The following is a 23797-nucleotide window of genomic DNA, read 5'->3' on the forward strand; positions in this document are numbered from 1 at the left end:
AGATTGGCTCCTGAACCTGTGTGAGCGCGTCAGGAGTATATTATGATGCTTGTTTAAGGAGGCATGTGGAACCACAACAAAATGGAGGAAGTGTTTCCTTTGGAACATTGCGGGGTTAGGGCTTCAACACAGGAATTTTGCAGGGACACAAACATTCAGTTCATAACACTCCCTAAATTCCCTAGAGAGACTCAGCTCATTCCTTCTTTTCTTTTCTTTCTAACTAATATAAAAACTGGGGGTAAAGAAGTGTGCTTCCAATAGTGTCTGGGCTGCCTATGGATTCTTTCCTTGACCTGTTTTTTATTTAACTTTTTTTTTCAATTTCCATGTAGTTGCACATAATAGTTTTTCGAAACCAGCTTGCATTTATTGAGCACCTACTATTTACCAAGCCCAGAGCTGGGCCCTGGAGGGAGAGAAAAGCAAAGTACTCTCAAGGAGCACACCAGCTGGTGGTAGACATGTAAACAGACAATTAAAATATCGTGTTGCAAGCTCATTAATGGGTGCACGTTCATAAGAAATACTGATGGCAAACGGCAGGAGTTCAACTCTGCTTGAGCGTCCCTGTGGTTGTGAAAGACCCTTATAAACCACGCCCTCCCCATCACAGTTGCGGGCTTTACTTGTCCGCCTCGTTAGCAACTTGTAAGAGCGGAAGGCTTGGGTGCTCTAAATTTTGAAGTACAATAATATCCTGATGGTTAGAAAAAGAAAGGGAGCGTTCAATGTGTTGGCAGGTCTTCACTGTCTTTAGAGAAGAAAAAAACCTAAGGCAGGATCAGAACAGAAGAAGTAAGAGCTAAAAGGAGACACCTGAAGTTTTGCTCACTGTCCTTTGTTTTAGCCAAGATTCTAACTTTATTTTTTGTGTTTAAAAATTTGAGGGCTTCCCTGGTGGCGCAGTGGTTGGGAGTCCGCCTGCTGGTGCAGGGGGCACGGGTTCATGCCCCGGTCCGGGAGGATCCCACGTGCCGCGGAGCAGCTGTGCCCGTGGGCCATGGCCGCTGAGCCTGCGCGTCCCGAGCCTGTTGCTCCGCGGCAGGAGGGGCCACAGCAGTGAGAGTCCCGCGTATCGCAAAAAAAAAAAAAAAAAAAAATTGACAAAGTTTCTTCAGCTCTTCCTTGGAGGATGCTTCTGAGAGCAAATATGGAAGAGTCCCTGCCACACCCACTGCGATCATTTTTCTGTTTGGATCCATATTTTTTTTAATTTTATTATTTTTGGCTCCTCTAGGTCTTCATTGCTGCACGCAGGCTTTCTCCAGTTGCGGCGAGAGGGGGCTACTCTTCGTTGTGGTGCGCGGGCTTCTCATTGTGGTGGCTTCTCTTGTTGCGGAGCAGGGCTCTAGGCATGCGGGCTTCAGTAGTTGCAGTGCACGGGCTCTGGAGCACAGGTTCAGTAGTTGTGGCACACGGGCTTAGTTGCTCTATGGCATGTGGGATCTTCCTGGACCAGGGATCGAACCTGTGTCCCCTGCGTTGGCAGGCAGACTCTTAACCACTGCCCCACCAGGGAAGTCCCTGGATCCTTTTTTTTTTTTTTTCATTATTGGAGTATAATTGCTTTACAATGTTGTGTTAGTTTCTGTTGTACAACAAAGTGAATCAGTCATATGCATACATATATCTCCATATCCCCTCCCTCGGGAGCCTCTCTCCCACCCTCCCCATCCCACCCCTCTAGGTAGTCACAGAGCACCGAGCTGATCTCCCTGTGCTATGCGGCTGCTTCCCACTAGCTATCTGTTTTACATTTGGTAGTGTATATATGTCCATGACACTCTCTCACTTCGTCCCAGCTTACCCTTCCCCCTCCCCGTGTCCTCAAGTCCATTCTCTACGTCTCTGCCTGGATCCATTTTTCTATTGTTTTTCTGCTCCTGGCTTCCACTTGGCTGCCATTTTTCAGTGTCCTCTGCTGCTTTATTATTTATCCACAAGTTGACTTTCTTCTTGTTTCTAGGCAGGCAGGCTTCCCCACATCATTATCCTCTGTTTATATCATTAGCTGCAATTTAGGTTTGTTGTGTGACAGGATCATCCTCAACGTGCTGCAAATATGACTCACTCGCTGTAACTTTCATCACCTATGTTTGTACTTCCTCTAAAGTGTTGATAAACTTATCACAGACCAGCAGTGTTAAGAAATATGCCTTTTAAAAAATAATCATAAAAATTGGTCAATAGCAGTGGCTTCTGCTTCTCTCACTGACATTCCGAGCGTTTTATTTGCTTTAGGAGGTTCAGGCTTGATATTTCCTTATTTGCTACAGGTTTAATTTTTCACTTTTCCTTGTCTGTGGTTTGAGTTTCTTCTCGCCATCGCTCTGTGGTGTTTGGATGGCCTTGGCTCACATCAGGAATGTCCTTCCCCATCTTCTACCAACAATGAGTGCTGAATGAATGATTTTTCCCAGTTGTGCTAAACAGTAAACTTTTGAAAAAAAATGCAGTCTGCATTCACTCTTCAAAAAGTTTATTGATACCTACTCTGTGCTAGAGGATGTTGTAAGATGAAGAAAAGAATGTCCCACTGTCTCATTTTCCAGAGTCGGGAGGGAGAGAGGTCTGATGTATAAACCCATCAATTCCAGTGCAGTGCAGTTCCCATAGGGGCAAAGCATGACCAGGTCTGAGGGGAACCAGGCAAGACTTCCTTCAAAGAGGAGGTCAGTCACACTTGACCTGCTTCCCCATCACGAGGCCCCTTCCTGCTTGTTACTGTTATCAGAAGAGGAGAGTCATGTGAGTGATGGACAGACGTCAACAGACTCTGAGGATGTCTTAGGCTGAGATCCCTTCAAAGCAGAGCCTGGGATACAGGCTTGGGTGCAAGAATTTATGTGAGAAATGATCCCAGGGAGGAAAAGTAGAGGAGATGGAGAACACTAACGACACGAAGAAAGGATTGTTATCAGAGGCGGCTATTGCTACGATGAGTGCTTTCTAACTGCTTAATTCCAAGAACCTGAGATGTTCCCATGGGAACCACTCTTAGGAGGAGGAAAGGGAGGGTGAGCTGGCAAGCTGGCTTGACAGGCAGAGGCAACACACGGGCATGGAAAGACACACTGGCCCTGTGACGTGGGTTCGCATCCCACCTCCTCCACCACCAAGATGCGCGACCTTAGGCAAGTCACTGACTCTCGGAGCCTTCATCTCCTTACCTGCCTTAGTCAGACTGGCTGTCAGTGGACTGCAGGAGAAGACACAGGTACGAGGCTCGATTCTTGGGGAGACTTGGGAAACGCATCTCAGAACCGTCTTCCTGGGAAACCAAAGAAGGACGCGTTGTCATTGACTGTCACTACCCATTCGTCCAGGTGGCCCCACAGGTACCAAGTCCCCAGTGCCCCAAGCTGTGCATGCGTGAGGATGGGCTCCCCCGCTCACGCATCAAGGACACCGCAGGGTGAAGCCCAGGTACACGCAGGGCCCAAGGCACATGCAGGGTAGTCAACGCCTGCATGGTACAGGTCCCAGCAGCAGTAGCTAGAGAATGAAAGGGACCCAGAAGATTCCAAGTGCTGTGCAAGAGGGGGCCGATCAACGGGTGTAAATTTCTTTAGCGAAATGAGATATAGAGACCTGGAAAGTGGCAGGTCCTACAACAGGTAGCACAGAAAGCTCCCCAAGTGGAGGTACACACAGCGGTGCGCTGGGAAATGTTTAACAACTGGCCTTGGCAAAGAACATCCTGATGGGTAGCATTTGCCAATTTCTGTGCTGTAAACACTCTCCATCAGGACCAGTATCAAGTTACCATCATGAGTGCACAGTTGGGAAGGGACACGCACCATCAGCTGTCAGAGCTACCTTTTCTGGGACATGTCTCCTGGGGCCAAGTTCCCGGGGTTGGCCAATGATAGGATACTGCTTGGAGGGTGGATTCCCTCAGGAACCATCAGGCAGAGCGCTCAGTTTTGCTGGTCTCCTGTGTGGAGAAGCCCTGGCTCCATGTCACCTTGCCCAGCTCGTGCAGGACAACTGGGGGAAACCATCTCAGAACATTTCAGAATATTTACTATGAGATGGTATAAAAAAATCAATATCCAACGAACAAGGACCTACTGTATAGCACAGGGAACTATGCACAATATTTTGTAATACCCTACAAGGGAAAAGAATCTGAAAAAGAAGATATAGAGACATATATATATATATATATATATATATATATATATATATATATATATAGTATAACTGAATCACCGTGCTGTACACCTGAAACTAACACAACATTGTAAAGCAACTATGCTTCAATTTAAAAAAATAAAAATAAATAAATACATAAATATTTTTAAAAGGTCAATATCCAGGCAGCAGCTCCCTCCCTCAGCAACGCCAGGCCTCAGATCCATTTCTGCCTTGTTCTTTAGGGCTCTGTTAAGCTCTCCTCACTTGGACATCCACCCCCAGCTCACGTGCCTCCTGTGTTTCCAACACTGAGATACATGTCTTGTCTTTTGTTTTGTTTTTTGTTTTTAGCATCTTTACTGGAGTATAACTGCTTTACAATGGTGTGTTAGTTTCTGCTGTATAACAAAGTGAATCAGCTATACATATACATATGTTCCCACATCTCCTCCCTCTTGCGTCTCCCTATCACCCTCCCTATCCCACCCCTCTAGGTGGACACAAAGCACCGAGCTGATCTCCCTGTGCTATGTGGCTGCTTCCCACTAGCTATCTATTTTACATTTGGTAGTGTATGTATGTCCATGCCACTCTCTCACTTCATCCAAGCTTACCCTTCGCCCTCCCTGTGTCCTCAAGTCCATTCTCTACATCTGCATCTTTATTCCTGTCCTGCCCTTAGTTTCTTCAGAACCTTTTTCTTTTTTTTTTTTAGATTCCATATATATGTGTTAGCGTACGGTATTTGTATTTCTCTTTCTGACTTACTCCACTCTGTATGACAGTCTCTAGGTCCATCCACCTCATTACAAATAACTCAATTTCGTTTCTTTTTATGGCTGAGTAATATTCCATTGTATATACGTGCCACATCTTCTTTATCCATTCCTCTGTCAGTGGACACTTAGGTTGCTTCCATGTCCTGGCTATTGTAGATAGTGCTGCAATGAACATTGTGGTACATGATTCTTTTTGAATTACGGTTTTCTCCGGGTATATGCCCAGTAGTGGGATTGATGGGTCGTATAGTAGTTCTATTTTTAGTTTTTTAAGGAACCTCCATACTGTTCTCCATAGTGGCTGTATCAATTTACATTCCCACCAACAGTGCAGGAGGATTCCCCTTTCTCCACATCCTCTCCAGCATTTATTGTTTGTAGATTTTTTGATGGTCGCCATTCTGACTGGTGTGACGTGATACCTCATTGTAGTTTTGATGTGCATTGCACTAAAGATTAGTGATGTTGAGCATCCTTTCACGTGTGTGTTGGCAATCTGTATATCTTCTTTGGAGAAATGTCTCTTTAAGTCTTCTGCCCATTTTTGAATTGGGTTGTTTGTTTTTTTGATATTGAGCTACATGAGCTGCTTGTAAAATCTGGAGATTAATCCTCTGTCAGTTGCTTCATTTGCAAATATTTTCTCCCATTCTGAGGGTTGTCTTTTCATCTTGTTTATGGTTTCCTTTGCTGTGCAAAAGCTTTTAAGTTTCATTAGGTCCCATTTGTTTATTTTTGTTTTTATTTCCATTTCTCTAGGAGGTGGGTCAAAAAGCATCTTGCTGTGATTTATGTCATAGAGTGTCCTGCCTATGTTTTCCTCTAAGAGTTTGATAGTGTCTCGCCTTACACTGAGGTCTTTAATCCATTTTGAGTTTATTTTTGTGTATGGTGTTAGTGAGTGTTCTAATCTCATACTTTTACATGTAGCTGTCCAGTTTTCCCAGCACCACTTATTGAAGAGGCTGTCTTTTCTCCACTGCATAGTCTTGCCTTCTTTATCAAAGATAAGGTGACCATATGTGTGTGGGTTTATCTCTGGGCTTTCTCTCCTGTTCCACTGATCTATATTTCTGTTTTTGTGCCAGTACCATATTGTCTTGATTACTGTAGCTTTGTAGTACAGCCTGAAGTCCGGGAGCCTGATTCCTCCAGTTCCGTTTTTCTTTCTCAAGATTGCTTTGGCTATTCCAGGTCTTTTGTGTTCCCATGCAAACTGTGAAATTTTTTTGTTCTAGTTCTGTGAAAAATGCCATTGGTAGTTTGATAGGGATTACATTGAATCTGTACGTTGCTTTGGGGAATACAGTCGTTTTCACAATGTTGATTCTTCTAGTCCAAGAACATGGTATATCTTTCCATCTGTTTGTATCATCTTCAATTTCTTTCATCAGTGTCTTATTGTTTTCTGCACACAGGTATTTTGTCTCCTTAGGTAGGTTTATTCCTAGGTATTTTATTCTTTCTGTTGCAATGGTAAATGGGAGTGTTTCCTTAATTCCTCTTTCAGGTTTTTCATCATTAGTGTATAGGAATGCAAGAGATTTCTGTGCATTAATTTTGTATCCTGCTACTTTACCAAATTCATTGATTAGCTCTAGTAGTTTTCTGGTAGCATCTTTAGGACTCTCTATGTATAGTGTCATGTCATCTGCAAACAGTGACAGTTTTGCTTCTTCTTTTCTGATTTGGATTCCTTTTATTTCTTTTTCTTCTCTGATTGCTGTGGCTACAACTTACAAAACTATGTAGAATAACAGTGAAAAGAGTGGGCAACCTTGTCTTTTTCCTGATCTTAGTGGAAATGGTTTCAGTTTTTCACCATTGAGAACAGTGTTGGCTGTGTGACTGTCATATATGGCCTTTATTATGTTGAGGTAAGTTCCCTCTGTGCCTACTTTCTGCAGGGTTTTTATCATAAATGGGTGTTAAATTTTGTCGAAAGCTTTTTCTGCATCTATTGAGATATCTTATGGTTTTTATCCTTCAATATTTTAATATGGTGTATCACATTGATTGATTTGCATATTGAAGAATCCTTGCATTCCTGGGATAAACCCCACTTGATCATGGTGTATGATCCTTTTAATATGCTGTTGGATTTTGTTTGCTAGTGTCTTGTTGACAACTTTTGCATCTATGTTCATCAGTGATATTGGCGTGTAGTTTTCTTTTTTTGTGATATCCTTGTCTGGTTTTGGTATCAAGGTGATGGTGGCCTTGTAGAATGAGCTTGGGAGTGTTCCTCCCTCTGCTATATTTTGGAAGAGTTTGAGAAGGATAGGTGTTAGCTCTTCTCTAAATGTTTGATAGAATTCGCCTGTGAAGCCATCTAGTTCTGGGCTTTTGTTTGTTGGAAGATTTTTAATCACAGTCTCAATTTCAGTTCTTGTGATTGGTCTGTTTATATTTTTCTATTTCTTCCCGGTTCAGTCTCGGAAGGTTGTGCTTTTCTAACAATTTGTCCATTTCTTCCAGGTTGTCCATTTTATTGGCATAGAGTTGCTTGTAGTAATCTCTCATAATCCTTTGTATTTCTGCAGTGTCAGTTATTATCTCTCCTTTTTCACTTCCAATTCTATTGATTTGAGTCCTCTCCCTTTTTTTCTTAATGAGTCTGGCTAATCGTTTATCAATTTTGTTTGTCTTCTCAAGGAACCAGCTTTTAGTTTTATTGATCTTTGCTATCGTTTCCTTCATTTCTTTTTCACTTATTTCTGATCTGATCTTTATGATCTCTTTCCTTCTGCTAACTTTGGGGTTTTTTTGTTCTTTCTTTAATTGCTTTAGGTGTAAGGTTAGTTTGTTTATTTGAGATGTTTCTTGTTCTTGAGGGAGGATTGTATTGCTATAAACTTCCCTCTTAGAACTGCTTTTACTGCATCCCATAGGTTTTGGGTCGTCGTGTTTTCATTGCCATTTGTTTCTAGGTATTTTTTAATTTCCTCTTTGATTTCTTCAGTGATCTCTTGGTTATTTAGTAGTGTATTGTTTAGCCTCCATGCGTTTGTATTTTTTACAGATTTTTTTCCTGTAATTGATATCTAGTCTCATAGTGTTATGGTCGGAAAAGATACTTGATAGGATTTCAATTTTCTTAAATTTACCAAGGCTTGATTTGTGACCCAAGATATGGTCCATCCTGGAGAACGTTCCATGAGTGCTTGAGAAGAAAGTGTATTCTATTGTTTTTGGATGGAATGTCCCACAAATATCAATTAAGTCCATCTTGTTTAATGTATCATTTAAAGTTTGTGTTTCCTTATTTATTTTCATTTTGGATGATCTGTCCATTGGTGAAAGTGGGGTGCTAAAGTCCCCTACTATGATTGTGTTACTGTTGATTTCCCCTTTTATGGCTGTTAGCATTTGCCTTATATATTGAGGTGATCCTATGTTGGGTGCATAAATGTTTACAATTGTTATATCTTCTTGGATTGATCCCTTGATCATTATGTAGTGTCCTTCTTTGTCTCTTGTAATAGTGTTTATTTTAAAGTCTATTTTGTCTGATATGAGAATTGCTACTCCAGCTTTCTTTTGATTTCCATTTGCATGGAATATCTTTTTCCATTCCCTCACTTTCAGTCTGTGTGTGTCCCTGGGTCTGAAGTGGGTCTCTTGTAGACAGCATATATATGGGTCTTGTTTTTGTATCCATTCAGCCAGTCTATGTTTTTTGGTTGCAGCATTTAATCCATTTACATTTAAGGTAATTATCGATATGTATGTTCCTATTACCATTTTCTTAATTGTTCTGGGTTTGGTATTGTAGGTCTTTTCCGTCTCTTGTGTTTCCTGCCTAGAGAAGTTCCTTTAGCATGTGTTGTAAAGCTGGTTTGGTGGTGCTGAATTCTCTTAGCTTTTGCTTGTCTCTAAAGGTTTTAATTTCTCTGTCGAATCTGAATGAGATCCTTGCTGGGTAGAGTAATCTTGGTTGTAGGATTTTCCCTTTCATCACTTTAAATATGTCCTGCCACTCCTTTCTGGCTTGCAGAGTTTCTGTTGAAAGATCAGCTGTTAACCTTATGGGGATTCCCTTGTATGTTATTTGTTGCTTTTCTCTTGCTGCTTTTAATATTTTTTCCTTGTATTTAATTTTTGATAGTCTGATTAATATGTGTCTTGGTGTGTTTATCCTTGGATTTATCCTGTATGGGACTCTCTGCGCTTCCTGGACTTGATTGACTATTTCCTTACTCATATTAGGAAAGTTTTCAAGCATAATCTCTTCGAATATTTTCTCAGTCCCTTTTTTTTTTCTCTTCTTCTTCTGGAACCCCTATAATTCAAATGTTGGTGTGGTTAATGTTATCCCAGAGGTCTCTGAGACTGTCCTCAGTTCTTTTCATTCTTTTTTCTTTATTCTGCTCTGCAGTAGTTATTTCTACTATTTTATCCTTCAGGTCACTTATCTGTTCTTCTGCCTCAGTTATTCTGCTATTGATTCCTTCTAGAGAATTTTTTATTTCATTTACTGTGTTGTTCATCATTGTTTGTTTGCTCTTTAGTTCTTCTAGGTACCTGTTAAACGTTTCTTGTTTTTTCTCCATTCTATTCCCAAGATTTTGGATCATCTTTACTATCATTACTCTAAATTCTTTTTCAGGTAGACTGACTATTTCCTCTTCATATGTTTGGTCTGTTGGGTTTCTACCTTGCTCCTTCATCTGCTGTGTATTTCTCATTTTCCTTAACTTACTGTGTTTGGAGTCTCCTCTTTGCAGGCTGCAGGTTCGTAGTTCCCATTGTTTTTGGTGTGTGCCCCAAGTGGGTAAGGTTGGTTCAGTGGCTTGTGTAGGCTTCCTGGTGGAGGGGACTGGTGCCTGTGTTCTGGTGGATGAGGCTGGATCGTGTCTTTCTGGTGGGCAGGACCATGTCCGGTGGTGTGTTTGGGGGTGTCTGTGTCCTTATTATGATTTTAGGCAGCGTCTCTGCTAATCGGTGGGGTTGTGTTCCTGTCTTGCTAGTTGTTTGGCATAGGGTGTCCAGTACTGTAGCTTGCTGGTCATTGAGTGGAGCTGGGTCTTGCAAGGAGATGGAGATCTCTGGGAGAGCTTTCGCCATGTGATATAAAGGAAGCTGGGAGGTCTCTGGTGGACCAGTGTCTGAACTCGGCTCTCCCACCTCAGAGGCTCAGGCCTGACACCCGGCCAGAGCACCAAGACCCTGTTAGCCCCACAGCTGCTGGTCTTGCAGTCCCCTGGAGAGGTGGGGGCACTGTCCCTCACCCTGAGCCATTCATCCATGTGAACCTACATTGTCTTCTTATTGTCCAGATTCCCCACCAAACCCTAGGCTTCCCAAAGGCAGGGGCAGACATTGTGTTTAGCTGATATTCCTAGCATTGGATTTACTAGTACAGGGCCTGAAACTTCATTAATCTTAACCCCTCTTCTCTTCTCTCCCTCGAGGAAGAGTGCTGAGTAGTGCTGAGTAGTGTATTTGCCCCAAGCTGGGCAGTTTAGGTCTATGGAAAGCTGTGATTCTCACCATCAACGATTAGAGTGTGGGCCTTGAATCATTGCTTAGTGCCTGTGTAGAGAGAATGGTAATAAAAGCATAAAGTTGCAATGAAAGATTGGGATAACATCTCATAACTATAGAAGAGCCATCATAAGCCTCTCCGTGATTAATTTCCAAGCGAAGGCCCAGATAATAGGAGCTGTTGGAGCTTGGAAAAAGCCAAGAACACTTACAGAACCTGCAGGAGGATGGGCGTTCATCTTCTAACAGTGATGCTCTTTTAATGGCTTAAAAGATGAAGAGGAAAGTAGAGCTGAGAGAGAATAAAGGGCAAACAGGAGGAGCTGGGCAAAGGATGCTAATAATAATAATAATAGGGACTTCCTTGGTGGTCCAGTGGTAAAGAATCCGCCTTCCAATGCAGGGGACGTGGGTTCGATCCCTGGTCGGGGAACTAAGATCCCACATGCCGCGGGGTAACTAAGCCCGTGTGTCACAACTACTGAGCTCGCACACCTCAATGAGAGAGCCCACATGCTGCAAACTACAGAGCCACACACTCTGGACCCCCTGCACCACAACTAGAGAGAGAAAACCCACACAGCACAACTAGAGAGAAGCCCGCATGCCACAACAAAGAACCTGCGCCACAGCGAAAGATCCCGCACACCTCAAAGAAGACCCTGCATGCCGCAAGTAAGACCCAACGCAGCCAAAAAATAAATAAAACAAACATTTAAAAAATAATAATAATATATAATAATGATGATGATGATGATGAACACACTTTGAGCCTATACTACAAACTGGGCGCCATCCTAAGCTCTTTATGTGCTCTGTACCTCATTTCATCCTCCCAATAACCACAGGAAGTAGATGGTATTACTTATCACTATTCCACAGGAAGGAAAATGAGGCACAGAGGAGGTAAAGTAACTTGTCCAAGGTCACACAGTAAGACATGAAAACTAAGACAATCACTTCTTTTTAGAGGATTTTTTTTAAACTAGGTGATGACAGTTCATTCTGAAATTGCCTATTACCTCCAATCCTTACCTCCTTCTGTGCTTCTTTTTCTCGCTTCTCTTCGAGAAAGAATTGTAAAGACTTCTTGAGCTACTAAGTATTGGGCACTCCACCTGTATTTTCTCATGCAATCTACTCACAACCAGTCCAGCTTTGGCAGTTCAGGAGACAAAGGCTTAGAAAGAGTCAGCGACTTGCCTAAGATTACACATCTGCTTGTGTAGTGGAGGAGATGGATTTGAACCCACATCACCGGGACTCTGCATCTTTCCATGCCTGCCTGCTGCTTCTGCCCATCAGCCCAGGCCTCCGCTCACCCTCCCCTCCTTCCTCCTGAGAGCGGCACTTACAGGAACACCTCAGGCTCTTGGAAGAATACAACTGGAAACCACATCAAGAATATGTCAACAGGGCTTCCCTGGTGGCGCAGTGGTTGAGAGCCCACCTGCCGATGCAGAGGACATGGGTTTGTGCCCCGGTCGGGGAGGATCCCACTTGCCGCGGAGTGGTTGGGCCCGTGAGCCATGGCCGCTGGGTCTGCGCATCCGGAGCCTGTGCTCCGCAACGGGAGAGGCCACAGCAGTGAGAGGCCCGCGTACCGCAAAAAAAAAAAAAAAAAAAAAAGAATATGTCAACAACCCAGTTGCTGGAGAGGGCAGACCTAGGAGATTCCTCTTCTGATGTCTTTTGGAAACCAAGAAGGACCATTAAGGTGAAATTCAGTTTGAGTTGGAATATTCTTCGCAAACATATGAATTCTTCCCATAGGAAAAACAAGGGTCCCTAAATCTCCATTCTTCTCCCTGTATCTGAGATGCAGGCATGAATAAGAATTCTGCTTCAAGGAAAGGGAAAACGAAAAGATGAGGAACAGCAGCTGCTCTTTTCTCCTGAAGGGACATTTCAAAGATTTCCAGAAAAAGTTAAACACGGGCATCTCAGGGAGTTTCACAAATGCAAACACTAGTGGTTTTGGAAACTGAGCATGCAGTATCACTTCTTAGGAATACCCTAAGCATTCTGAGATCCTGAGGACTTTTAGGAGTCCTGCATTAAAGAAACCTCATTAATACTAGTTGAACTTCTATTTCCCAAAGTTGTTAGGCTATTACTGCTATTATTATCATCATTTTACATTATTTGAGTACATACTATCTGCAAGACATTGTGCAAAGAGCTTTACGTGCAATTTCACATTGAATCCTTACAAGATTATAAGGTGCAATGACTGTCCCCATGTTATAGATGATGAAACAGTCTTAGAGAAATTGAGTAACTTTCCCAGGGGCACATCGCTAATCGTTGGCATCTGAACCCAAACAGTCTGACTCCAAAGCCTTGCTTGTAACTATTACATGCGCTCGTTTACTATCATCCAATGGGACAGGACCCCAGAACTGGTTTGCAATGGCCAGCCAGTGTCTAACCCAGCCTGACCCACCCAATAAGACCGATGTCCAAACCAGAATGCCAGTTTATTAACTGCCAGAAACATAACCTCAGTCTCAGAATACAATACCTCTGGTTAGCCCGGTGTCTCTGTGGAGAAGATTGGGGAATCCACGGCTAATCAGCCAAGATACTTGGTTATAAGAAGGAAGGAACCAAGAGGTGATGGGCAGCTTCCACTACTTGACCCTTCTCCCCAATATCAGCTCAGGGACAAGACCCTCCCCTCCTCTGGCTTGGTGCCCTGAGCAGTTCAGCAACATTTACTGAGGAAATGTCTGATGGTGGCCTCATTTTCTCAAGCTCTTTGGTCATCTGTCCTTTAGAAAGCTAAAGCCACTCACTCACACAGCAAGTATTCAGAGAGCTTTGACTGCCACCCAGACCACACTCGACAATCTGAATTACAAAATAGTTGCAGTGGTGTGCTGGGGCTGGCTCCCACCAGCTCACAAAAGCCTACTGTTAAATGTTCAGGAATTCTGTGAGCCGGTCAATCAACGAAACCATTATATGAAATATTAAAGTATATAAACTTACAATTAAAAAAATTCTATTGTAGACAAAGGTAATAAACACTTGAAACTCATCACTTCGTAATTTTACTACATTCGACTGTCAGTGCTCTCGGGGTTATTTGCACTTGTTTTTTCTGTGCAGGGAAAGTACTCCACGGTGCTGCGCTGCACGCATCGCTTCCTAACTGCCTGCAGTGACATCACTTGTGTAGCTTGAAAGTCAGCCCTGGTTGGAGTATTTACACCACAGAAATCAGAGCTTGAGTTGTCATTTTGTTGATTGTCCAAACTTAAGAAAGGAATGGAGGAAATGTGAATAATCCAGATTAAACTTTTAAAATGTGTCATGTCTCGTGCTGAATCAGAAGGAGGTTACAGACAATTGAGCACAAGTTTGTATGAGGGTGAGAAACAGTTTAGAGATTAATCAGAGATCAATCACATATCAGGATCAATAACAAATATATTGGGTAGCGAGTAACTGGATTAAGGTACAACTCAATTTGTCAAATCCTGACTGAATTGTGGCCACAGGTTGGCTACAGATAGGCCACCATAGGTGGGCAAAAATCAATGAACGCGTTCTATGGGACTTAATTCACTATATGGACTTCATAAACAAAGAGTAATGCATATTTTATTTATCACTTTTATTATTATTTTATAAATAATCATTTTTATTATCACTTAAAAACTGGGGACTACACATTCTTTATGTCAGTAAAGTTTATAATAAACGTATATATGTAGATATAGGCATGCGTTTTTTTCAGAGTTGGTTGTTAAACATTTACCAGCACACCACTAGCTGCGAGCAAGTTCCTACAGAGGAACTTAAAGTCTATTTAGTGGTTAGAACAATGGCATGGATGAAAGAAGGATTAGGGGACAAGAAGATACATGACAGAGGAGTACATTGTTTAACGTTGGGCAGTGTCTCAAAAGGCCTGAGTCAACAGGGACAACTTCTCAGAGGAGCTGGACTTGAGCAACACCTTGAAGGACGTACAGAAGATGAGAGTGCAGAGCAGGGGTGAGAACAGTGTGAACAAAGGCTTGGAGGTGGAAGAACATGGTGGTGGTGTTTCATCACTTTGTCAATTGCAAGACCAAGCCCCTGGGAGTGGACGAGCAGACAGAGAAGTAATAGCAAGTGGGGGTGGAAAAGATGAGATGCAGCCAATGGAGGGCCTCTTAAGCCATAAGCAGACCCTGAGACAGGGGATCAAGAGCAAGATATTTCTTTGGGATCTAGAACAGCCAGTGGGAGAGGTGGGAAAGCAAGAGCAGAAAGGAAAGCCAGTCACTGCATGGTGCCATATCGAGCCAGCAACACCGGTGGGTGGGTGGAGGTTGACCCCAGGGGGAACTTTGCCAGGTAATAGGAAACGCCCACCTCAGTCATCCCCCCGAGGGACGAGGGGATTGGAATATTTTAGCATCAACTCCCAACGTTGTTAGCTGAAAGCTGTTCCGAGGGTGGGTGACATTAATACTCTGGCACTTCTGGCCCTCTGTGCGGCAGTACCAGCGAGAGAAAGCCTTCGGACAGAGAAATGGGCCAGCATCACTGTGGGATCAGTAAGGATGAGGGGCCGAGAGCAGTGCAGCCACAGCGTCTGCTACCCCGGAAGTCAGTTTGGGTTTGGTGAACCCAGCAATAGGGATTCACTGTGGGTCTTTGAGCAAAGATGCATTTTGGAAATGCTGCCTCTCCAAGAACTTTCCTTATGTTAGGGTCCCTGTGACTCCTACAACACGGTACAGAGAAACACGGAAGGGGCTTGGGTTCAGAAGATCAGAGTTTACTCGGTGCCACTTAGCTGCTGTCTATGAAACTCAGAAGGGTCTTGTCTCCTCCTCATCTGTGAAATGGGTATATTCCTATGTTCACCATAAGGTTGTTCTGAGGCTTAAAGATACATGTTAGGGAGGTTTGTAAATTGGTATTTTAATATTGTTTTCACATGTAGAAATTTCAAAGAAAGAAATAAGAAAAACTCCTTTAGCAGAGGTTTGCCTTTTTTTAACCTATGCCTACAGGGATGCTTCTTATGACATATTGAATTTTGTTCTTTGTTTTTAAAGGCAGGCATATCTTCAAGGTGACCCCTGCCATTTCTCCACTTCGTTGTGGGCGTCCTCTGCAGAGAGCGCCCTCTGATTCGTGGTGATGGCATTTCTGGTGACATTAGTCATCACCGTTAAGAGCTGGGCAGCAGCAGTTCTAACAGACGCTGTTTTGATAAAAAATCATCTCTGTGTATTACTTCAGTGAACCAAAGTTTATTATTCATCTACCAGCACTTGAAGGATTTAGATAAGAGATAATCTGGAGTAATTTGTCTCCTTGGCCTAATGGAGCCTCGGAAAAATAACCCAACTCTCAGAGAGTCGCCTTGGAAGCCTCACTTCATTAACTGAGGGCCAATTTGGAAGGAGGATGAGAGGGAAATAAAGGAAGTGGTTAGAGGAAATCCAGGCTCATCTTCTAGGAAGTGTTAAGCTGGGAGGCGGAATCAGAAGGGGAGAAAAATTGAATGAGATGAAAAAGGGAGGGGTAGATCATCTTGAGCGCTAAGATGCAGCTATTATGGGGAAAGGCCTATCTGTGCTTCATAATTTCAGAGGTATTACCTTAGATTAAAATATTTCCTTTAACCGTATCATCTGTAATATTGGATAATAAAAATTGCTAAAGGAACTCGGGTGGGTCCCACTGCAGATTTAACAGTGATAATGAAATTCATCCCAAGGCAGTCCCAAAGACCCCTGTTCAACTTGAAATCATTGCATTGCAAAGAGGGCACTTTTCAATCCAGCTCAGAGACTTAACCGTGTTTTCTTTATGTTTTGCTTTGTTTGCAGTTTCCATTAATAGGCAGTTTATAAGGCTAGATATGAGAAAACTGAGGCTCAGAAAGATTGCTATAGGCTGGAGGCGGATTCGGATCCTTTTTCTCTAATCTAAGGGTCTTTCTACTCTGCTGCCTTGCTTTTTTGGTTCCAATGGATTTCTTGGAATTTAGGAGACATTATTACAGAAGTACACAAAGGAGTAATGAGGAAGGTATGTGATTTGTTCTGCCTTTGAGTGGGAGACATGTGGGTTGTAAGGATTCTGAATTCCCAGACATCCCATTTTCATACTTGGGGGAGCTGCAGGAATGGAAATCAACTGAAGCCAGACCCTGAAGTTCTAGATCAACAGGCAACCCCTTCCCATCATCCTAGGAGATGATCAATTATTTGCCACCCAACAAGGCAGGGAAATAAATAAAGAGCAGAGACAGAAGCCTGAATCTTTTCGATCAAAAAGACACACTTTGAAGAATTTCATGGCCCAGTAAGCATGTGAACGGGGAGTTTCGGGGATGCAAAGTGGAAGCATTAAGGAATTCGCTAATTGGCTGAAGAAGCTGGAAGGTTCTCTCGCTGAGCCCACAGCAGCTGGCCCAGCAAGCTGTTTATTCTATGTTGTCTCAGAGACCAGGAAAAGGTGATACAGTGAGTCCAGGAAGCTTGTTGCTGATTCAGACACTTGGAAATGTTTTTCTCATTGTATCCCAGTTAATGGTACTACCATCCACACAAGTGGCCATGGGGGAAATCTTTCCATCTCCGCAGACACCTATGCAAACATGTATTTGGTCCATTCTTCCCTCTATACTTCTCTTGAATCTAGTACTTTCTCTTCACTCCTACCGCCACTGCTATCATCCCACCTGCCATTTTCCCTCAGATAGACCACTTCATTGGCCACTTGTCTCCCTGCCTCTGTCCCCTTGATCCCCGCTCTCCTGTGGCCAACACGAGAATGTCAGGGCCAGATGCCTGCTGGGAGTTTAGGTGCTACCCATGGTGCACTTGGGCGACCGGAGCTGTGGGGAGGATGGAAAACCTCCTCTTCCGATTGTTTCTCAACATCCAGTTCCATCCCTGAAAATACAGGCTTAAAATGGGGAGGACGTGTGTCCACCCTCCCAAGCTGACCGTAAGTGTGCCTCCCACAGGACGGCGAACAAGGTGCCTTGAACTTTCATTCCGTAAATGGTCTACTTGGTATGACCTCCAGTGCTTCCTTGTCTTCTGTCCACCCCACAGTCTCCTGGGTCATTATCCTCCCCTGATACCCTACAGGGCCCTGGCTCCATCCTGGAGTAGCAGCTCTGCATATCACCCAAGTCTCCACCCTGCTGAGTTGTCAAAGAGGCATGTTGCCTTGCACACCCTACAAAAGGGTCATCCACATTTCCTCTTACTGACATTGACACCCTCCCCAGAATACAACTTCAACATGTTACTATTCTAATAAGGTGCCTGTTTCTTTCTACTCTCTTATGCAGAGGCCACACCACCCACAACACACACACACACACACACACACACCACTGTAGATAAGGAGGGGTAAGGAGGAAGGGCACAAGAAGAGAAAGAAAATCCTGTTCTATCAGGAATTCTTTCAGACGCAAACCGAACATCACCTCCTCCAGGGAACCTTCCTTGTTTGCTCCCCAACAAGAGCCAACCATCCCAGCACCATGCTCCCAGGACCCCCTGGGTTTCCTCTGTCTTACCTCTCACCACACTCTACATAATTCCCACTTTGCTTGTCTCCAACTTTGAGCTTCTTGGAGCAGGAATCTTCCTTTAGTCGTCTCTGGGTTCGAATTTATAGGAGAATATCTGGCCCAGGACAGGCTCCCAGTGAATGTTTGCTCAATGCAATAAGTATGTGCTCTCTCACTCTCTCGCTCTGTGTGTGGTTGTGTGTGTGTGTTTATGTGTGTGTGTGTGTCTAGCATGGCTATTAGTTTAAATTTAAGTTCCTATCTACCTTCTTGTTTATTTAAGAGACACTTGGCTAGATAAACGATGCTGAGGTATCCATATCTCCTTTCACAGTACAGGCTGTGCCAATGGGGATGGGAAAGAGCACTGAAACCAACCAGCCACTAGCGAAAAGTCTTCTTAGAACTTCCAGACGAATGAATGTGTGTGTGTCAGGATGCTTTGCCTGCAACCGGGGTATACAGAGGGAAACAGAAAGCTGCCTGTGCTTCCCGATTTGCAAACCTAACCAGGCCCTTCGGAGATGGGTGTTGTACCTAGACCAGAATGTTGTTTTTTGTTTTTTTTGGTTTTTTCTTCGGTACGCGGGCCTCTCACTGTTGTGGCCTCTCCCGTTGCGGAGCACAGGCTCCGGACGCGCAGGCTCAGCGGCTGTGGCTCACAGGCCCAGCCGCTCCGTGGCATGTGGGATCTTCCCGAACCGGGGCATGAACCCGTGTCCCCTGCATCGGCAGGCGGACTCTCAAGCACTGCGCCACCAGGGAAGCCCCAGAATGTTGTTTTGATTAGAAAGGATGCTGGGCTGATTAGTTGCAACAAAACATTCTCTAATTAACAGAAATAGAGTCTGGAGCTGGGGTGAGAAGTGTTCAGCAATGGCGTTGCCAGGCAGGCAGTTTAAAATTAATTCAAGGTGCAGATATGTGGCCCCCTAGAACATCCCCGTTCCCTGCTTCACAGGCTGGGATGTGGGGAACAGGATGTGGGGCTACGTGAGTGTTCTTGCGGGGGTGTGAACCACCTTCTCAGATCCCATTTCTTCAAGTGACAGCTCTTAGGTAGCATGAGCTAAAGTGAGCCTCCATGTGAAAAAGAGGAAAGACCACTGTGACAGGGAAAGAGAAAGGCATTAGAAAATACCCCTTACTAGCGAAATCTCCTTGGCTCTTGGGCGTGCAGAGCGAGAGTTCAGAAAGCAAGAAGTACCTGGAACTATTAAGGCAGGCTCAATATATGTCATTTATCTAAAAAGCAACCGTATCTGGATACAGCCGTAAGTCCAGAAGAAAGGGCAAAGTGGTCACTGTTGGGACCACACAGAGGTGTCAAAAGCATATGCCTCATCAGGCAAGACCTAGTTCACCTCCTGGGGACTTTTAGTTTTCACACAGTTCTAACCGCTACACATCTTGGTCTATTGCGGGATCTGAAGTTTGAAAAGCTGGAGGAAACTGATGGAGGCAGGTCCTCTTAACTGCCAGAGTGATAGCCAGTAGCCCAGCAATGGGGCAGGAAAGAGCAGAGTAGACCTGCAAAAAGCGGTCCAAAGTTCTCCCCCAAACACAGCTGCCATTTATAGTAAGAACAAAGTAACTCCAGATACCTCGTTAGTGCTTGAAAATCCCCAGTGACTTATAGTTGAACACATTACCTGATAATCATGATGGCCTTGTATTGTATCTTCTAAGATGACTGCATACTGTATCCAAATGTGTGTATTTGGTCCTCAGAAGACTGAGTATCTTCTTTGTATGTACTGCATGTATATAATATGTGTATATATGAAAGTATGTATATATAGTGTGTATACACACATACACACACATAGTGAATCCATCAGAAGTTAACACAAATATCCATCCTTCTAGATCAGCAGTGGCAAATAAATTTTTATTTTATATGTCAATTTCAGTGGGTTGCCAGTAGCTACCTGAAAATCTGTGTTAGGAAGGATTCTGAGGCCAAATCTTATCTTAGAAAAAAGAAAGGCTATTACTTAGAGGTGATAATGTGTGTCATGGGACTTGGGAGGGAAGCAAGCGGTGACGGGCTTTCTACTCTTCTCTGGTTGGAGCAAGTCAGAGCCCGAAAACACTTTCCTATCTTGTACCCAGAGATATCGCAATAAGAAGAAATTCCACTGTATATCTCAAAGGGGTGTTAGAAGAACTTGATCCATTCCACAGATTCCCCTTTACGAGGACACATGGGAGAAATACATCCAGTGGGAGATAGACCTGTGTTTTTCTTAAGAAACTGGTTGGCTCTGATCTTCTGGGGACCATGAATCCTGTAATGAATTATGTTTCCATCTTACAGTGTCTGTGGGAGCTGGATGTGGGCTGTCCTGTAAACCTGTACAGGCCCTTTTCTCTGTTTTTTACCTGCTCATCTTACCCCAACTTAATTTTATCTCTGTATTAATATTTTCCCTTTGTCCTAATTTGATCACTTTGAGACTTTCAGGCATATGCATTTTTCTAAGTCCCCTCAAATCCTAACTGAATAAATAATAATTAGGGAATCCTGGACACTTTAGAGAAACCTTTTTTTTTAGATTAGCGTCTATTGACACAAGTCGTGACTATCTAGAAAATTCAAGCGTGTGGAACACTGTATTTGCTAAAAAGAATAAGAGTGTGTGTGTGTGTGTGTGTGTATGTGAAATACACATGGCTCTTATGATGTCTGGGAATTAAAAGGCACAGTCTTCAAGCTGAGCTTCTCAGAGCCACAGAACTATAGTAATTACCAAGGCCAGTTCCATCAAGGCAGCTGAGCTAGACAGGTTTCAACTGAACCAAGAGAGCCTGGGCCATTGTTAGAAATGCCGCTGCTTTTTAATGGCTGCAAGGGAACATTCTTCCGCCTTGGCCTCAGAATGAGAGGCGATTCATTCCTTAGGATGAAAAGACAGGCGCTGCTGGAGGCTTGTCACAGCTGGGAGTGTCATCAAGAGGGTGGTGATGTGGCCTCTGCCGGCAGGGAGCATCATTATGTGGGAGAAGCAGGAAGGGATTCAGTCTCTCAAATAGGGGCCAAGAGGGAGAAGGGTGTTCACGTTTATGAAGTGCCTACTGTGTGCCAGGCACTGTTAGGCACTTTTTCGAAATTCTCATTCAACTTCCAGAAACACTTCCCATGCGATGGGTGAGGAAGCTTAAGCACAATCAGCAGCCTTTTATCTTTCTGTAGTTGAAATTCTTTTAATAAACTTGGATTTCCAGTTGGATCAGAAAGATGAAGAGGGGGGGAGGGGGAGGAAGAGGCGGAGAAGGGAAAGGTGAAGAGGAAGCAGCAGCAGCAGTAGTAGATGCCTAATTTAGCACAGAGGGACCAAGCCCCCTTGCTCACGCCCTGTGGCAGAGCCAGGATGTCAACCTAGCTTTATCCGGCCTCCCAGCCCATCCAGTTTGCGCGGTACCAGTGCCCTTCAAAGTGTGGTCTGTGAACCACCTGAGTTGGAATTCCTGGGAGCTTTGTAATGCAGATTCCCGGGCCCCCGCCCAGATCTATCAATTCGGATCTTGAGTGATTTCTGCATGCGCTCAGTCTTGAGAACGCCGCACCAGACCTGGTGGCCTCTCAAAGCCAGCACTGTCTTGTCACAGCTGTGGGCTTTGGAAAGCTCCCCCAGCTCACGATGCCTTCCCCCAGCAGCATGGCCTGAAGACCCCCAGGACCTCAGCTTCCAGAGGGCAGTTCTGTGGTGAAGGGGCAGCTGGAAGTCTCACAGCCGGCAGGGAGTCGGGGACTGGCTGGGGGGCTGAGAGCACCAACCAAAAGGAGCACCTCAGGGGCCCGGAATCAGGTCTGCAAATCCTTTCCCTGGGAGGATTAATTTTATCAAAATCAAGCAGACTTCCTCACTTGCCAGGCCTTCTCTGCTCTCTGTTCTGTAGAATTCCTTTGGCATTTTTCAGAAGCCAGCTTCCTGCCTGGTCACAAGGCTTTCTCCTCTGGGCCTCAATGTCCCGATGTGTAAAATGAGGTGGATGGGAAGGGTTTTTTTTGCAATACGCGGACCTCTCACTGTTGTGGCCTCTCCCGTTGCGGAGCACAGGCTCCGGATGCGCAGGCTCAGCGGCCATGGCTCATGGGCCCAGCCACTCCGCGGCATGTGGGGTCTTCCCAGACCGGGGCACGAACCCGTGTCCCCTGCATCGGCAGGCAGACTCTCAACCACTGTGCCACCAGGGAAGCCCCAAGGCTCCTTTTTGCTCTAAGATTCTACCCAAGTTGGGGACGCAGCTTCTGAAAACACACTGCATTCACTGAGAAAAAAAAAAAAAAATGACTGCGAAGAAAACTGTTCAGGGCAGCTACTCTGAGCTTAGCGGCCACATGCTGGCCTGAGCTGGGCTTGTTGGTCAAGCTGGCCCTCTCGCCACCAACCCTGATGTCTCCCTCCTGGTTTGGCCCCCCCTCCCACCTTCCCTTTTCTCAGCACGGGTGAGGATGTCCATTTATGCGGCTAAGAAACTGACACCAGAGGCTGGCGCCCACCCTCTGACCAGCTGTGGGGTATTGAGCACTTGACTCAACCTCTCTGAACCTCATTGTCTCCATTTGCACATAAGACAGATGTCCGCTGGGGGCCCCTCTTCCCCGTAACCAGCTGTACTGACTCAGACCCCCAGCCAGCCCTGTGGTCTGGCAAAGTCTGAAACTCCTCCTTCAATACTGGCTACTTCCTGGGGCTTAGGATCCAGTGGTCTTCCTTGGGACTATGGGCAGGGCCTTTGTTTCACCCGGGATCACACAGGCATCAACTCAGCACCTTCGCTGAGTCCCACAATACGCCCGCCAACCCCCCGCACTGCCCCATCACACACAGGGGAAGCATTTTGAACTTTAGCAAATTTGCCTGCGATTTGGGGGCATCTGAGGTTGGGGGTAGGGATCATATCAAAGGGCAAGAACCCTCAGCCTCTGAGCCACCACCTGATTCCCCCTTCTTTCCATCGCCCCTCAACCTCCTTCCCGAGACTGTCACATTCTTCTCCCTCTGGCTGGCAGAGTAATTTGTTTTTACCCCTTTGGACTTGGTATCAGCAAACACCTAAGCTCTGGACCAGGGAGAAGGCCAACTCGTTCTCTGTCCCTTTTCTTTTATTAAAGGATTTCTTTGCAAATATATTGCCCTCTTGCTGGAAGAGGAATTCTGGTACATACAGTTGTTTCTATCTAATCACTTACACTGAAGGTAAATATCCCAAGGCCTGTGAGAGGATGGGTGGTCCTTTATGTACATAAAGCTCCTGGCACAGTGCCCAGTCCATAGGAGGTCCTTAGGTTAGTAGCCCATTTGCCCTCATGCGCTCCTCCCGCCACCATCAGTCAATGCTGACAACTCGGTGGATGGGCTGGGGTGGGGCCAATGAGGCACTCAGGGTGCAAAAGTTAAGGAGATGGTCACTCTGTCTCGGGTTCATGTACATACAGCCTTGAGCATGAGTTCCTCCTTAAATCTTGACTTACCCTGGTCCTAGCCCTGGTTACAGCACTGTCTGCCTCTTATGTTTATTTGAATCTGACAAGTGTGAATTTGCTCCCAGCTTTATCAAATAGTTATTATTTGAACTTGACCAAGTTGCTTGAGCTCTTGAGAAAGTCAGGCTCAGACCCCTTAATGTAAAGGCTTGTTGAGGGGATTAAAGGGGTCCATATATGCAGAGCGCTTCATTCAGTAAATGCTACTCTTCTCTGCCCAGAACTAATCTAAGAAAAATGGACCATTTCAGCTTCCCAGGTTCTGGTGTTTTCTCTGCTTCATTTAATAAAATGAACTCAGCAGGAGATGAGACTAACCCATACCATTTTTCACAGTTTCCCTTCCTAAAA

The 23797-nt window shown here is 44.6% G+C and overlaps 1 protein-coding gene and 1 long non-coding RNA gene across 2 annotated transcripts in view; one reads left to right on the plus strand and one right to left on the minus strand.

Moving 5' to 3' along the window:
* The window catches only part of LOC137215338 (uncharacterized), a 234144-nt gene extending 216045 nt beyond the window's left edge, over window positions 1-18099 (minus strand). The window contains exons 1-2 of the long non-coding RNA XR_010939263.1: window positions 17959-18099; window positions 3174-3274 (exon numbers count right to left, since the gene is read on the minus strand). This is a non-coding gene — a long non-coding RNA (uncharacterized lncRNA). The remainder of the gene's footprint in view (window positions 1-3173; window positions 3275-17958) is intronic.
* VAT1L (vesicle amine transport 1 like) overlaps window positions 1-23797 on the plus strand; it is a 148387-nt gene that overhangs the window by 88626 nt on the left and 35964 nt on the right. The window lies entirely within an intron of this gene.

Source organism: Pseudorca crassidens, chromosome 20, assembly GCF_039906515.1.
Source record: "Pseudorca crassidens isolate mPseCra1 chromosome 20, mPseCra1.hap1, whole genome shotgun sequence".
Lineage (NCBI taxonomy): Eukaryota > Metazoa > Chordata > Mammalia > Artiodactyla > Delphinidae > Pseudorca > Pseudorca crassidens.